The sequence below is a fragment of the Oncorhynchus keta genome, unplaced genomic scaffold, assembly GCF_023373465.1.
Source record: "Oncorhynchus keta strain PuntledgeMale-10-30-2019 unplaced genomic scaffold, Oket_V2 Un_contig_14524_pilon_pilon, whole genome shotgun sequence".
NCBI lineage: Eukaryota > Metazoa > Chordata > Actinopteri > Salmoniformes > Salmonidae > Oncorhynchus > Oncorhynchus keta.
In genome coordinates this window covers 1-15246 of record NW_026278805.1, presented here as the reverse complement: position 1 = coordinate 15246, position 15246 = coordinate 1, and the positions used below count along the sequence as shown (strand labels likewise).

Below are 15246 nucleotides of genomic sequence, written 5' to 3'. Positions count from 1 at the left end.
GATAGAGTCAGTGTGAGGGATAGAGGCAGTGTGTGAGGGATAGAGTCAGTGTGAGGGATAGACTCAGTGTGAGGGATAGAGTCAGTGTGAGGGATAGAGTCAGTGTGAGGGATAGAGTCAGTGTGAGGGATAGAGGCAGTGTGAGGGATAGAGTCAGTGTGAGGGATAGAGTCAGTGTGTGAGGGATAGAGTCAGTGTGAGGGATAGAGTCAGTGTGAGGGATAGAGTCAGTGTGAGGGATAGAGTCAGTGTGAGGGATAGAGGCAGTGTGAGGGATAGAGGCAGTGTGAGGGATAGAGTCAGTGTGTGAGGGATAGAGTCAGTGTGTAGGGATAGAGTCAGTGTGAGAGGGATAGAGTCAGTGTGAGGGATAGAGTCAGTGTGAGGGATAGAGTCAGTGTGAGGGATAGAGTCAGTGTGAGGGATAGAGTCAGTGTGTGAGGGATAGAGTCAGTGTGAGGGATAGAGTCAGTGTGAGGGATAGAGTCAGTGTGAGGGATAGAGTCATTGTGAGGGATAGAGTCAGTGTGAGGGATAGAGTCAGTGTGAGGGATAGAGTCAGTGTGAGGGATAGAGTCAGTGTGGGGGATAGAGGCAGTGTGAGGGATAGAGGCAGTGTGTGAGGGATAGAGGCAGTGTGTGGGATAGAGTCAGTGTGAGGGATAGAGTCAGTGTGAGGGATAGAGTCAGTGTGAGGGATAGAGTCAGTGTGAGGGATAGAGTCAGTGTGAGGGATAGAGTCAGTGTGAGGGATAGAGGCAGTGTGAGGGATAGAGTCAGCGTGAGGGATAGAGTCAGCGTGAGGGATAGAGTCAGCGTGAGGGATAGAGTCAGCGTGAGGGATAAAGTCAGCGTGAGGGATAGAGTCAGTGTGTGAGGGATAGAGTCAGTGTGAGGGATAGAGTCAGTGTGTGAGGGATAGAGTCAGTGTGAGGGATAGAGTCAGTGTGTGAGGGATAGAGTCAGTGTGAGAGATAGAGTCAGTGTGAGGGATAGAGTCAGTGTGAGGGATAGAGTCAGTGTGAGGGATAGAGTCAGTGTGAGGGATAGAGTCAGTGTGAGGGATAGAGTCAGTGTGAGGGATAGAGTCAGTGTGAGGGATAGAGTCAGTGTGAGGGATAGAGTCAGTGTGTGAGGGATAGAGTCAGTGTGAGGGATAGAGTCAGTGTGAGGGATAGAGTCAGTGTGAGGGATAGAGGCAGTGTGAGGGATAGAGTCAGTGTGAGGGATAGAGGCAGTGTGAGGGATAGAGGCAGTGTGAGGGATAGAGGCAGTGTGAGGGATAGAGGCAGTGTGAGGAATAGAGTCAGTGTGAGGGATAGAGTCAGTGTGAGGGATAGAGTCAGTGTGAGGGATAGAGTCAGTGTGAGGAATAGAGTCAGTGTGAGGGATAGAGTCAGTGTGAGGGATAGAGTCAGTGTGAGGTATAGAGTCAGTGTGAGGGATAGAGTCAGTGTGAGGGATAGAGGCAGTGTGAGGGATAGAGGCAGTGTGAGGGATAGAGGCAGTGTGAGGGATAGAGTCAGTGTGAGGGATAGAGTCAGTGTGAGGGATAGAGTCAGTGTGAGGGATAGAGGCAGTGTGAGGGATAGAGTCAGTGTGAGGGATAGAGTCAGTGTGAGGGATAGAGGCAGTGTGAGGGATAGAGTCAGTGTGAGGGATAGAGTCAGTGTGAGGGATAGACATGTGAATCAAGTCAAATCAAATGTTAATAGTCACATGCGCCGAATACAAACCACTATAAATAATTACTTACAAAACCCTTAACCAACAATACAGTCTTAAGACTAATAAGAAGTCAGAAAATATTTACTAAATAAACAATATATATATATTTTTTAAAGTAACACAATAAAATATCAATAACGAGGCAATATACAGGGGGGTACCGGGGGGGTACCAGTACCGAGTCAGTGGACCTGGAAATTCTACAGCCCCCATCAGTTGTAGAGGGAGGTGTTTCGTCCCAGGGTCCTTAGCTTAGTGATGAGCTTTGAGGGCTCTATGGTGTTGAACGCTGAGCTGTAGTTAATGAACAGCATTCTCACGTAGGTGTTCCTTTTGTCATCGTCTGTGGATCTGTGGGTCTGTTGGGGCGGTGTGCAAATTGGAGTGAGTCTAGGGTTTCTGGGATGATGGTATTGATGTGAGCCATGACCAGCCTTTCAAAGCACTTCATGGCTACAGATGTGAGTGCTATCGGTCTGTAGTCATTTAGGCAGGTTACCTTAGTGTTCTTGGGCGCAGGGACGTTGGTGGTCTGCTTGAAACATGTTGGTATTAAAGACTCAGTCAGGGACAGTTTGAAAATATCAGTGAAGACACGTGCCAATTGGTCAGCGTATGCTCTGAGTACAGAGGCTAGAGACACTGGGACTGGCCTGGGTAATCCGTCTGGCCCTGGGCTGGGCTAGAGACACTGGGACTGGCCTGGGTAATCCGTCTGGCCCTGGGCTGGGCTAGAGACACTGGGACTGGCCTGGGTAATCCGTCTGGCCCTGGGCTGGGCTAGAGACACTGGGACTGGCCTGGGTAATCCGTCTGGCCCTGGGCTGGGATAGAGACACTGGGACTGGCCTGGGTAATCCGTCTGGCCCAGGGCTGGGATAGAGACACTGGGACTGGCCTGGGTAATCCGTCTGGCCCCGGGCTGGGCTAGAGACACTGGGACTGGCCTGGGTAATCCGTCTGGCCCTGGGCTGGGATAGAGACACTGGGACTGGCCTGGGTAATCCGTCTGGCCCTGGGCTGGGCTAGAGACACTGGGACTGGCCTGGGTAATCCGTCTGGCCCTGGGCTGGGCTAGAGACACTGGGACTGGCCTGGGTAATCCGTCTGGCCCTGGGCTGGGCTAGAGACACTGGGACTGGCCTGGGTAATCCGTCTGGCCCTGGGCTGGGCTAGAGACACTGGGACTGGCCTGGGTAATCCGTCTGGCCCTGGGCTGGGCTAGAGACACTGGGACTGGCCTGGGTAATCCGTCTGGCCCTGCGGCCTTGTGAATGTTGACCTGTTTGAAGGTCTTGCTCACATCGGCTAAGGAGAGCGTGATCACACAGTCGTCCGAAACAGCTGTTGCTCTCATGCATGATTCAGTGTTGCTTGCCTCGAAGCGAGCATAAAATACATTTAGCTCGTCTGGTAGGCCCTCGTCACTGGGCAGCTCGCGGCTGGGTTTCCCTTTGTAGTCCATAATAGTTTGCAAGCCCCCTTCCACATCCGGCGAGCGTCAGAGCCAGAATACAGGTGAAAGCTATGATCCCTTATTGATGCCACTTGTTAAATCCACTTCAAATCATCGTAGAGGAAGGGGAGGAGACAGGTTAAGGAACGGTGCAACTCAATATTAGGAAGGTGTTCCTAACGTTTTCCTTCAATTTGTATAGCAGACCCTCAGAGCCCCCTATAGCAGACCCTCAGACCCCCCCTATAGCAGACCCTCAGACCCCCTATAGCAGATCCTCAGACCCCCTATAGCAGACCCTCAGACCCCCTATAGCAGACCCTCAGACCCCCTATAGCAGATCCTCAGACCCCCTATAGCAGACCCTCAGACCCCCTATAGCAGATCCTCATGCCAAATGAAAATATATTTTTTAAATCAACAAAGCAGGAGAAGACTTTGCCTTTGTTTTGGATTGTTTGTCAATTAGGTGTGCAGGGTGAATACGTGGTCTGTCGTACGGTAATTTGGTAAAAGCCAATTTTACATTTGCTCAGTACATTGTTTTCACTGAGGAAATGTACGAGTCTGCAGTTAATGATAATGCAGAGGATTTTGCCAAGGTTGCTGTTGACTCATATTCCACGTAAGTTATTGGGGTCAAATTTGTCTCCACTTTTGTGTGATCAGTCTTTTATTCCAAATATTGGGGGAGATGCCAGAGCTAAGGATGATGTTAAAGAGTTTTAGTATAGCCAATTGGAATTTGTGGTCTGTATATACAGTACCAGTCAAAGGTTTGGACACACCTACTCAATCCAGGGTTTTTCTTTATTTTAACAATTTTCTACATTGTAGAATAATAGTGAAGACATCAAAACTATGAAATAACACATATGGAATCATGTAGTAACCAAAAAAAGTGTTCAAAATTATTTTATGTTTGAGATTTTTCAAAGAAGCCACCCTTTGCCTTGATGACAGCTTTGCACACTCTTGACATTCTCTCAACCAGCTTCACCTGGAATGCTCTACCAAACCAGTCTTGAAGGAGTTCCCACATCTCTCAACTAGAGGAATGTTTGGTTACTATATGATTCCATATGTTTCATAGTGTTGATGTCTTCACAATGTAGAAAATAGTACAAATAAAGAAAAACCCTTGAATGAGTGGGCGTGTCCAAACCTTTAGACTGGTACTGTGTGTTATAGGTATATATATTGTGAATGAGTGGGCGTGTCCAAACCTTTAGACTGGTACATATATTGTCAATGAGTGGGCGTGTCCAAACCTTTAGACTGGTACTGTGTGTTATAGGTATATATATTGTGAATGAGTGGGCGTGTCCAAACCTTTAGACTGGTACTGTGTGTTATAGGTATATATATTGTGAATGAGTGGGCGTGTCCAAACCTTTAGACTGGTACATATATTGTCAATGAGTGGGCGTGTCCAAACCTTTAGACTGGTACTGTGTGTTATAGGTATATATATTGTGAATGAGTGGGCGTGTCCAAACCTTTAGACTGGTACATATATTGTGAATGAGTGGGCGTGTCCAAACCTTTAGACTGGTACATATATTGTGAATGAGTGGGCCTGTCCAAACCTTTAGACTGGTACATATATTGTCAATGAGTGGGCGTGTCCAAACCTTTAGACTGGTACTGTATGTTATAGGTATATATATTGTGAATGAGTGGGCGTGTCCAAACCTTTAGACTGGTACTGTATGTTATAGGTATATATATTGTGAATGAGTGGGCGTGTCCAAACCTTTAGACTGGTACATATATTGTGAATGAGTGGGCCTGTCCAAACCTTTAGACTGGTACATATATTGTGAATGAGTGGGCGTGTCCAAACCTTTAGACTGGTACTGTGTGTTATAGGTATATATATATTGTCAATGAGTGGGCGTGTCCAAACCTTTAGACTGGTACTGTATGTTATAGGTATATATATTGTGAATGAGTGGGCGTGTCCAAACCTTTAGACTGGTACATATATTGTGAATGAGTGGGCGTGTCCAAACCTTTAGACTGGTACTGTATGTTATAGGTATATATATTGTGAATGAGTGGGCGTGTCCAAACCTTTAGACTGGTACTGTATGTTATAGGTATATATATTGTGAATGAGTGGGCGTGTCCAAACCTTTAGACTGGTACTGTGTACCAGGCGGTGTCAGAGGAAAGCCCAAAACATTTCCCAAGTCATAAACTGTTCTCTCTGCTACCAAGACGGCAAGCGGTACCATCAAGTCCAGGTCCAAAAGGCTCCTGAACAGATTCTACCCTCAAGCCATAAAACTGTTAATTAATCACCCAATTAATCACACAATGAATCACCCAATGAATCACCCAATTATTCACCCAATTAATCACCCAATTATTCACCCAATGAATCACCCAATGAATCACCCAATGAATCACCCAATGAATCACCCAATGAATCACCCAATTATTCACCCAATTAATCACCCAATGAATCACCCAATGAATCACCCAATGAATCACCCAATGAATCAACCAATGAATCACCCAATGAATCACCCAATTAATCACCCAATGAATCACCCAATGAATCACCCAATGAATCACCCAATTAGTCACCCAATTAATCACCCAATGAATCACCCAATGAATCACCCAATTAATCACCCAATGAATCACCCAATTAGTCACCCAATTAATCACCCAATGAATCACCCAATTAGTCACCCAATTAGTCACCCAATTAGTCACCCAATGAATCACCCAATTAGTCACCCAATTAGTCACCCAATGAATCACCCAATTAGTCACCCAATTAGTCACCCGGACTATTTACGTTGATATAGCCCCCCCCATTTTGTTTTTACACTCCCTGTTTATTATCTATGTACATTCACCCCCACCTACAGGCACATATTACCTCAACTAACCTGTACCCCCCCACACTGACTCTGTACCGGTACCCCCTGTATATAGCCTCCACATTGACTCTGTACCGGTACCCCCTGTATATAGCCTCCACATTGACTCTGTACTGGTACCCCCTGTATATAGCCTCCACATTGACTCTATACCGGTACCCCTGTATATAGTCTCCACATTGACTCTGTACCGGTACCCCCTGTATATAGCCTCCACATTGACTCTGTAACGGTACCCCCTGTATATAGCCTCCACATTGACTCTATACCGGTACCCCTGTATATAGTCTCCACATTGACTCTGTACCGGTACCCCTGTATATAGCCTCCACATTGACTCTATACCGGTACCCCTGTATATAGCCTCCACATTGACTCTGTAACGGTACCCCTGTATATAGCCTCCACATTGACTCTATACCGGTACCCCTGTATATAGCCTCCACATTGACTCTATACCGGTACCCCTGTATATAGCCTCCACATTGACTCTGTACCGGTACCCCTGTATATAGCCTCCACATTGACTCTATACCGGTACCCCTGTATATAGTCTCCACATTGACTCTGTACCGGTACCCCTGTATATAGCCTCCACATTGACTCTGTACCGGTATCCCCTGTATATAGCCTCCACATTGACTCTGTACTGGTACCCCTATATATATAGCCTCCACATTGACTCTGTACCGGTACCCCCTGTATATAGCCTCCACATTGACTCTATACCGGTACCCCTGTATATAGTCTCCACATTGACTCTGTACCGGTACCCCCTGTATATAGCCTCCACATTGACTCTGTAACGGTACCCCTGTATATAGCCTCCACATTGACTCTGTACCGGTACCCCTGTATATAGCCTCCACATTGACTCTGTACCGTAATACCCTGTATATAGCCTCCACATTGACTCTGTACCGGTACCCCTGTATATAGCCTCCACATTGACTTTGTACCGGTACCCCCTGTATATAGCCTCCACATTGACTCTGTACTGGTAACCCCTGTATATAGTCTCCACATTGACTCTGTACCAGTACCCCTGTATATAGCCTCCACATTGACTCTGTACCGGTACCCCCTGTATATAGCCTCCACATTGACTCTGTACCGGTACCCCTGTATATAGCCTCCACATTGACTCTGTACCGGTACCCCTGTATATAGCCTCCACATTGACTCTGTACTGGTACCCCTGTATATAGCCTCCACATTGACTCTGTACCGATACCCCTGTATATAGTCTCCACATTGACTCTGTACCGGTACCCCTGTATATAGCCTCCACATTGACTCTGTATCGGTACCCCCTGTATATAGCCTCCACATTGACTCTGTACCGGTACCCCTGTATATAGCCTCCACATTGACTCTGTACTGGTACCCCCTGTATATAGCCTCCACATTGACTCTGTACTGGTACCCCCTGTATATAGCCTCCACATTGACTCTGTACCGGTACCCCCTGTATATAGCCTCCACATTGACTCTGTATCGGTACCCCCTGTATATAGCCTCCACATTGACTCTGTACCGGTACCCCCTGTATATAGCCTCCACATTGACTCTGTACCGGTACCCCCTGTATATAGCCTCCACATTGACTCTGTACCGGTACCCCCTGTATATAGCCTCCACATTGACTCTGTACCTGTGTGTGTGTGTGTGTGTGTGTGTGTGTGTGTGTGAGAGCGAGAGAGAGATATGTAGAACAGGTCCTCTGTTCTGATTGGCTGACAGAGCTGAGGCTGTCTGTGATTGGGAGCGAAATGTTCTGTAACCATGGAGATACTCCGGCACGGCGTGTGTGTGTGTGTGTGTGTTTGTTCAGAATACCGAATAGTCCCAAACCCCTGACTGACCCAGCTCTGTCTAGGCCGGTTCTGGATGGATCAGGGAGACATCTCAATACTCTACATTGGCTTCCTCTGTCGAGGCCAGGGAGACATCTCAATACTCTACATTGGCTTCCTCTGTCTAGGCCAGGGAGGCATCTCAATACTCTACATTGGCTTCCTCTGTCGAGGCCAGGGAGACATCTCAATACTCTACAGTGTCTTCCTCTGTCGAGGCCAGGGAGGCATCTCAATACTCTACATTGGCTTCCTCTGTCTAGGCCAGGGAGGCATCTCAATACTCTACAGTGGCTTCCTCTGTCTAGGCCAAGGAGACATCTCAATACTCTACAGTGGCTTCCTCTGTCTTAGCCAGGAGGCATCTCAATACTCTACATTGGCTTCCTCTGTCTAGGCCAGGGAGGCATCTCAATACTCTACATTGGCTTCCTCTGTCTAGGCCAGGGAGGCATCTCAATACTCTACAGTGGCTTCCTCTGTCTAGGCCAGGAGGCATCTCAATACTCTACAGTGTCTTCCTTTCTCAGAAGGAGAGGATAGTAGAGGAGATGATGAGGAGAGGAGAAGAGAAGAGAAGAGGTTAGAAGAAAGAAGAGGAAGTTAGTGAGGAGAGGAGAGGAGAAGGGGGAGAGGAGAGGAGAGGAGAGGAGAGGAGAGGAGGGGAGAGGAGAGGAGAGGAGAAGAGGTTTGAAGAAAGAAGAGGAAGTTAGAGTAGAGGAAGTTAGAGAAAAGAAGAGGTTAGAAGAAAGAAGAGGAAGTTAGTGAGGAGAGGAGAAGGGGGAGAGGAGAGGAGAAGGGGGAGAGGAGAGGAGAAGGGGGAGAGGAGAGGAGAAGGGGGAGAGAGGAGAGGAGAGGAGAGGAGAGGAGGGGAGAGGAGGGGAGAGGAGAGGAGAGGAGAGGAGAGGAGAGGAGAGGAGAGGAGAGGAGAGGAGAAGGGGAGAGGAGAGGAGAGGAGAGGAGAGGAGAAGGGGGAGAGGAGAGGAGAGGAGAGGAGAGGAGAGGAGAGGAGAGGAGAGGAGAGGAGAGGAGAGGAGAGGAGAGGAGAGGAGAGGAGAGGAGAGGAGAGGAGAGGAGAGGAGAGGAGAGGAGAGGCAGGGAAATCCTCTGTTAACTAGGAAGAACCCATTTAATATTTATAACACATTTGACATTTCAGTCATTGAGCAGAAACATCCAGAACCACTTTCAGAAACGATCAGGGTGAAGTTCCTTCCAAACGTTAAATAAACAATAATAATTAACAGAAGTTCCAAAAGAATAAAGACATTTCATATGTTCATATTATCTATATATACAGGGTTGTAACGATGTACAAATGGGAATTAATCAACATTGGGTTTGTTTTCTAATTCTTTGTGGATCTGTGTAATCTGAGGGAAATATGTCTCTCCAATATCATATACATTGGGCAGGAGGTTAGAAAGTCTCTCTCTCTCTCTCTCTCTCTCTAGGGACACAAAAACGTAGATGGAATCATAGAATTAACACATACACACACAATTAACACACACGCACACACACACACAGCAAAACTGCATCATCACGCTTGTGTGTGTGTGTGTGTGTGTGTGTGCGTGCGTCCGTGCGTATATCTGTGTGTCCGTGTGTGTGTGTGTGTGTGTGTGTGTGTGTGTGTGTGTGTGTGTGTGTGTGTGTGTGTGTGTGTGTGTGTGTGTGTGTGTGTGTGTGTCTGTGTGTGTGTGTGTGTGTGTGTGTGTGTGTGTGTGTGTGTGTGTGTGTGTGTGTGTGTGTGTGTCTCTGTCCACTCACCCGTCTGTATCCTGAAAGTTGACGTTGACCCTCTTAGCAGAACCAAGGAGCTCTGAAACAGACAGAACGACAGACTTTAGTTACTTTAGTTACTTTAGTTACTGTAGTTACTGTAGTTAATGTAGTTACTGTAGTTACTTTAGTTACTGTAGTTACTGTAGTTACTGTAGTTACTGTAGTTAATGTAGTTACTTTAGTTACTTTAGTTACTGTAGTTATTGTAGTTACTGTAGTTACTGTAGTAACTGTAGTTACTGTAGTTACTGTAGTTACTGTAGTTACTTTAGTTACTGTAGTTACTGTAGTTACTGTAGTTACTGTAGTTACTTTAAAAATCTTTCTTTCTATCATGTATTATAAACGTTAATTAGCGTCTTAGCAGAATAAACGTCTTAGCAGAACCAAGGAGCTCTGAAACAGACAGAACGACAGACTTTAGTTACTGTAGTTACTGTAGTTACTGTAGTAACTTTAGTTACTGTAGTTACTGTAGTTACTGTAGTTAATGTAGTTACTTTAGTTACTGTAGTTACTGTAGTTACTGTAGTTAATGTAGTTACTTTAGTTACTTTAGTTACTGTAGTTACTGTAGTTAATGTAGTTACTGTAGTTACTTTAGTTACTGTAGTTACTGTAGTTACTTTAGTTACTGTAGTTACTGTAGTTACTTTAAAAATCTTTCTTTCTATCATGTATTATAAACGTTAATTATGAAATAAATAAATATTTGCAGCTCAGTGTCAGCAGGCGGGTTGTAACGTAGAGAAGTTGGACTATTATATATTATAAACGCTTGTTAATTATGAAATAAAGTGTGGTTGTAACGTAGAGAAGTAGGACATTGGACGAACACAGCCGGTGGTTACCTAGGAAACAACCCGGTACAGTTCCGTCGGGGAACTTATATAACTACCAGGTGATGAACTGCCTTGTCTCTCACACACACACACACACACACACACACACACACACACACACACACACACACACACACACACACACACACACACACACACACACACACACACACACACACACACACACACACACACACACACACACACACACAGACACAGACAGAAAGTGACTGAAATAGTCAGTGAGGAAGTGATCTGTCTTCCAGACAGTAGAGAGACTGTCCTGCATCCTGCCTCAGGAGAGAGAGGAGACGGTGTGTGTGCGTGTGCGTGTGTGTGTGCGTGTGTGTTCCATTTCAAGACCCCCCCCCCAAAAAAGGGCTTCATCAACCGTCTCCGGGGTGTCTGTCCCTCCCCCTCTCAGAAGATCCCGCAGAAGAAGAAGACGATGTGGAGGTCATGGGTTGCCGTAGTTACACGTGGTCTGGGGTTGCACTATGCAACGACCATGTCAACTCTTCTACAACATGAGGAAGTGGATATTTAAGGGGCAAAACATGGCCTGTCTGGGATGATACCAGATTATAATGCCAGATTATAATGCCGAGGTTCTCACCCGACTGGCCTGTCTGGGATGATACCAGATTATAATACCAGATTATAATGCCGAGGTTCTCACCCGACTGGCCTGTCTGGGATGATACCAGATTATAATACCAGATTATAATGCCGAGGTTCTCACACGACTGGCCTGTCTGGGATGATACCAGATTATAATGCCGAGGTTCTCACACGACTGGCCTGTCTGGGATGATACCAGATTATAATGATGAGTTTCTCACACGACTGGCCTGTCTGGGATGATACCAGATTATAATACCAGATTATAATGCCGAGGTTCTCACACGACTGGCCTGTCTGGGATGATACCAGATTATAATGATGAGTTTCTCACACGACTGGCCTGTCTGGGATGATACCAGATTATAATGCCAGATTATAATGCCGAGGTTCTCACCCGACTGGCCTGTCTGGGATGATACCAGATTATAATGCCAGATTATAATGCCGAGGTTCTCACCCGACTGGCCTGTCTGGGATGATACCAGATTATAATGCCAGATTATAATGCCGAGGTTCTCACCCGACTGGCCTGTCTGGGATGATACCAGATTATAATGATGAGTTTCTCACACGACTGGCCTGTCTGGGATGATACCAGATTATAATGGTGAGTTTGAATGATGTCTGTGAGTATAACAGAACTCATATTGCAGGCAAAAAACCTGAGAAAAAAATTCAAACAGGAAGTGGGAAATCTGAGGTTTGTAGTTTTTTTTTTAAACTATCGAATATACAGTGTCTATGGGGTCATATTGCACTTCCTAAGGCTTCCACTAGAGGTCAACCGTCTGTAGAACGTTGTTTCAGCTCATGTGAACCGGATGAGAGCTCTTTGAGTCAGTGGTCTTCGTTCTCAGTCATTCCATAGTTCCATTGCTTTTTCTTTTTTCAAAAACATTCTAAAGATTCTACAAGACTTTTTGAACTTTTTGAACTTTTTGTCCGACTGGACCTGAACGCGCGTTTGGATTTGTTTACCAGACGCCCTAACAAAAGAAGCTATTTGGACATTATCGAACAAAACAAACATTTATTGTGGAACTGTGATTCCTGGGAGTGCATTCTGATTGTAAGTGAATATGTAAGTGAATATTTATAATGCTATTGATGACTAATGTTGACTGGGCAACATGGCGGACACTTCTTTTGGCTGGTTTGGGTTCTGAGCGCCGTACTCAGATTATGCTTTTTCCGTCAAGTTTTTTTTGAAAATCTGACACCGCGGTTACATTAAGGAGAAGTCTATCATCATCTCTGCAAAATCACAGCATGTTTTTGAACTACTGAACACAACACACCAATGTAAAATTAGATTTTTGGATATAAATATGCACTTTATCGAACCAAACATACAAGTATTGTGTAACATTAAGTCCTATGAGTGTCATCTGAGGAAGATCAAAGGTTAGTGATTAATTTTATCTCTATTTGTGCTTTTGTGGTAGATTTTTCTGTGACTTGGTAACATAATTGTTTGTGGAGCTTTCGCTGTAAAGCATTTTTGAAATCAGACACTGTGGCTGGATTAACGAGAATGTTATCTATAAAATGGTGCCTAATATTTGTATGTTTGAGAAATTTGATTTATGAGATTTTTGTTGATTTGTATTTGGCGCCCTGCAATTTCATTGGTTGTTGGCGATGGGTTCCGCTCGCGTAACGGGGTTTCGTTAGACAGGTTAAAGGTCTTACATCGGCTCCGGAACAGCTGGTGCTCTCATGCACGTTTCAGTGTTATTTGCCTCAAAGCAAGCATAGAAGTAGTTTAGTTTGTCTGTTAGGCTCGTGTCACTGGGCAGCTCTCGGCTGTGCTTCCCTCAGTAGGCTGATGGTTTGGAACGTGAAGCTACCTCAACCTGACTAGCGCTCTGTATATTCTGATGGATGAGGCCTGAGTTGGAACGTGAAGCTACCTCAACCTGACTAGCGCTCTGTATATTCTGATGGATGAGGCCTGAGCTGGAACGTGAAGCTACCTGAACCTGACTAGCGCTCTGTATATTCTGATGGATGAGGCCTGAGCTGGAACGTGAAGCTAACTGAAGCTGGCTAACTATCTAAAGCTGGCTAACTAACTGAAGCTGGCTAACTAACTGAAGCTGGCTAACTATCTAAAGCTGGCTAACTAACTGGTCCTTCTGTGGCTCAGTTGGTAGAGCATGGCGCTTGTAACGCCAGGGTAGTGGGTTCGATTCCCGGGACCACCCATACGTAGAATGTATGCACACATGACTGTAAGTCGCTTTGGATAAAAGCGTCAGCTAAAATGGCATATATTAACTGAAGCTGGCTAACTATCTAAAGCTGGCTAACTAACTGAAGCTGGCTAACTAACTGAAGCTGGCTAACTAACTGAAGCTGGCTAACTATCTGAAGCTGGCTAACTAACTGAAGCTGGCTATGCATCATAGTAGACCAGTTCAGGTGCCACATCCGACGAGTGTCAGAGCCGGTACGAGTCGATCTTAGTCCTGTATTGACGCTTTGCCTGTTTGATGGTTCGTCAGAGAGCATAGCGGTCCAGGTTAGAGTCCCGCCTTTAGCTCAGTGCGGATGTTGCCTGTAATCCATGGCTTCTGGTTGGGGTATGTACGTACGTACGGTCACTATGGGGATGACGTCCTCAATGCACTTATTGATAAAGACCAGTGACTCATGTGGTGTACTCCTCAATGCCATCGGATGAATCACAGATCGTATTCCAGTCTGTGTTATCAATCTGTGTTATCAATCTGTGTTATCAATCTGGGTTATCAATCTGGGTTATCAATCTGTGTTATCAATCTCAAAACAGTCCCGTAGTTTAGCATCTGCTTCATCTGACCATTTTATTTATAGACCGAGTCACTGATGCTTCATACAGTGTTGGATGATTAAAATAGAGACAAAATCAACATAAATATGGGTTGTATTTACAACGTATTTAAAATGGTATGTGTTCTTCACTGGTTGCCCTTTTCTCGAGGCAACAGGTCACAAATCTTGCTGCTGTGATGTCACACTGTGGAATTTCACCCAGTAGATATGGGAGTTTATCAAAATTGGGTTTGTTTTCTAATTCTTTGTCTCTCTCTCTCTATATATATATCTATATATAGCTGTCTCTCACTCATCTCTGTCTAAGGCTCTGTCTCTCACTCATCTCTGTCTAAGGCTCTGTCTCTCACTCATCTCTGTCTAAGGCTCTGTCTCTCTGTCTCTCTGTCTCTCTGTCTCTCTCTGTCTGTCTCTCTCTGTCTGTCTCTCTCTGTCTGTCTGTCTCTCTCTGTCTGTCTGTCTGTCTGTCTGTCTGTCTGTCTCTCTCTGTCTGTCTGTCTCTCTTCTCTGTCTGTCTGTCTCTCTGTCTGTCTGTCTGTCTCTCTCTCTCTTCTCTCTCTCTCTCTCTCTCTCTCTCTCTCTCTCTGTCTCTGTCTCTCCCTCTCTCTGTCTCTGTCTCTCCCTCTCTCTGGTCTCTTCTCTTATTTCCTAAACTAATGGCACGCTTGAGGCCAATTCTTTGTGTTTGCGTGTGTGTGCGTGTTTGTGTATGTGTGAGAGTGTTTGCGTGTGTGTGTGTTTGCATGTGTGTTTGCGTGTGTGTGTTTGTGCGCGTGCGTGTGTGTGTGTGTGTGTGTGTGTGTGTATTCATTTGTTGTCATCATAAAAGACTAAGCCTTTCCCACTGTCATCATAAAAGGACAGAGTTGCTGAGAGGGAGGGGAGGGCTGCCAACATCACACACTCACTGCCAGAGAGAGTGAGAGAGAGAGGCAGAGAGAGAAAGAGGCAGAGAGACAGAGAGAAAGAGAGGCAGAGAGAGAGTGAGAGAGAGAGAGAGGCAGAGAGAGAGTGAGAGAGAAAGAGAGAGAGAAAGAGAGAGAGGCAGAGAGAGAGGAGAGAGAGAGAGAGAACGCGAGAGAGAGAGGCAGAGAGACAGAGAGAGGCAGAGAGACAGAGAGAGACAGAGAGAGAGAGAGAGAGAGAGAGAGAGAGAGAGACAGAGAGAGAGACAGAGAGAGAGACAGAGAGAGAGAGAGAGACAGAGAGAGACAGAGAGAGACATAGACAGAGACAGA

At 45.8% G+C, this 15246-nt stretch overlaps 1 pseudogene; it reads right to left on the bottom strand.

Annotated features, from left to right (window-relative positions):
- LOC127918574 (caskin-1-like) overlaps positions 1 to 9760 on the bottom strand; it is a 78768-nt pseudogene extending 69008 nt beyond the window's left edge.
- Positions 9761 to 15246: the final 5486 nt, after the last annotated feature.